The 2,500-nt window shown below is 44.1% G+C and overlaps 1 pseudogene; it reads right to left on the bottom strand.

Moving 5' to 3' along the window:
* LOC145390584 (uncharacterized) overlaps positions 1 to 2,500 on the bottom strand; it is a 3,945-nt pseudogene that overhangs the window by 319 nt on the left and 1,126 nt on the right.

The raw sequence follows: 2,500 nt of genomic DNA, 5'->3' as shown, positions 1-2,500 counted from the left end.
AAGGGTGTTAGGAGAGTTAAACAGTGGATGAGAGGTGTTAGATGGGGTTGGGAGGGCTAGGTAGGAGTAAGAAGGGTGTTAGGAGGGTTTGGAGGGTGTTAGAGAGGTGTTAGATGGGGTTGGGAGGCCTAAGTAGGGGTTAGGAGGGGGTTAGGAGAGTTAGAAGGGTGTTAGATAAGGCTGGGAGGGCTAGGTAGGGGTTAGGAGGGTGTTAGGTGATATTGGCAAAGAGTAAGAGAGGGATTAGGTAGCTTAGATGGGTTAGGCAGGGATTGGGTGAGGTTAGAAGGGCTAGACACGCCACCCATTCACTCGATGTAGTGCAAGAAACGAAACATCTTATGAAATTCAGCAAACCATTTACTACGCTGGGTGGTAACCATAACTAAACTCATACAAGGTGGTCTAGTGGATTAAGGTGCTATGAATGGATCTATCTCTCTATCTATTTGTCTATTTATATCTCTATCTATCTATTTATCTATCTTCAGCAAGGATTGCTTGGGGTTTATTGCTCACATAATGCTACTCAGGGGCGGGCGAGGCTGGTCACCCTTGCCTTAAATGTAGGGAATAAGTAGCCTAGTCATGATACGCTGTTGTTGAGGGAAAACGATTGGATGACAGATAGATAGAGAGAGAGAGAGAGAGAGAGAGAGAGAGAGAGAGAGAGAGAGAGAGAGAGTGAGAGACAGACAGACAGACAGACAGATAGACAGACAGGTTGACAGAGATAAATAGATAGACAGATAGATAGATAGACAGACACAGAAAGACACACACACACACACACACACACACACACACAAAGAAAAATACACATCAAATACAGCCAGACACAAAGGTAGACAGAAAGACATACATACACACACACACACACACACAAATACACACAAACTACAGCCAGACGCAAGAGTACTCACGTAGGAGTTGTGGATCCAGAAGAAGAAGTGACTGTACAGCTCGGTGCAGAAGTACTGTCCCACCGTGTCACCGTTCACAGTCGACCACAAATCCAGATCGTTGGTCATCTCGGAAATCTGTAGGTTAAGTAGCATAAACGAAGGTGTTAGGGGATGTGAAAGAGTTTTTGAAATGTGTACAGGGTGGTGGAAAAAAAATGTGTATCGAAAAGTTATATGTGAATCAATTTGTCTGATACAGTTTGTCACAGAAATTTCCATCCTGTAGATCACAATGGGAAAGACGGGCTCTGTCTGAATGTGCTCTCTCTCTCTCTCTCTCTCTCTCTCTCTTTCTCTCTCTCTCGTCCATACACTACGAATGAGACTAAGAGATGTTGATCGAAGCTTCGGAATTTTATCTCTTACAATAACATCCTCCCCACTTTCCCCCCCCCTCCCTCTCTCTCTCTCTCTCTCTCCCTCCCTCCCTCCCTCTCTCTCTCTCTCTCTCTCTCTCTCTCTCTCTCTCTCTCTCTCTCTCGTCCATACACCACGAATGAGACTAAGAGATGTTGATCGAAGCTTCGGAATTTTATCTCTAACATAACTCCCTCCCCACTTTCCCCCCCCTCCCTCCCTCTCTCTCTCTCTCTCTCTCTCTCTGGCTCACCTCCTGCGTGCACCTGGCCATACACTGGTCGTGGGACTCGCAGTTGTCAATGGGGGTATCTGGCAGCTGCATCACCATCACCTCACTGTACCGGGACGACACGAAGGTGGCGCACCTACACCAGGCGGCCTCCTGCCCCCTGTGGCGGTGGTGAGGCAGGGTTAGGCACGGTGAAAAGGGGTTAGGCACATGGAGCTACATGGGATGGGTAAAGTGAGGCTGAAGTCAGGTAGGGGAGGCAGGTATTAGGCAAAGAATATTTAGGAGTTAGGCAGGGACACATTGAGATTACTCTATATACATACATACATACATACATATAGATAGATAGATAGACAGATAGATAGGATATAATGGTGAAATTCCAGAGGAGTGGAAAAATGGAGTGATTATAAAAATACCAAAAAAGGGAGATTTAAGTGTGTGGCAATTGGAGGGGGATAACTTTGACACCTGTAGTTGCAAAAGTCTTTTCCAAAATCTTGTTGAACAGAATAGAGCCAGTAATTGATAAAATTTTAAGAGAAGAACAAGAGGGATTTAGAAAGGGTCGAGGTTGTAATGATCAGATTTTTATTGTAAGGCATCTAATGCAACAAGCTAATGAGATGAAAATGCCACTTAGTATGTGTTTTGTGGATTTTGAAAAGGCGTTTGATAGTGTTTCACGTGGAGCAATGTTGAAAATTGTGAGATTCTATGGTATACCAGAAAAGTTTGTAAATATTATTAGAAGCCTGCATGAAGGTACTTTTTGTAAGGTAATGGTGAGTGGTTCTTTGAGTGATCCATTTGAAGTTAGGTCAGGAGTGATTCAAGGAGGAGTTCTTTCGCCATTGTTGTTAATTTTGGTTATGGATTATGTTATGAAAAAGGTTGTAAGGAGAACAGGTGCAGGAATTAACTGGAAAGACAATAAGAAGCT

Source organism: Coenobita brevimanus, chromosome 15 (assembly GCF_032717465.1).
Source record: "Coenobita brevimanus isolate Jiangsu-jjx chromosome 15, ASM3271746v2, whole genome shotgun sequence".
Lineage (NCBI taxonomy): Eukaryota > Metazoa > Arthropoda > Malacostraca > Decapoda > Coenobitidae > Coenobita > Coenobita brevimanus.
Note: the sequence above shows the minus strand (reverse complement) of the source record. Positions and strands in the feature narration are given on the sequence as shown.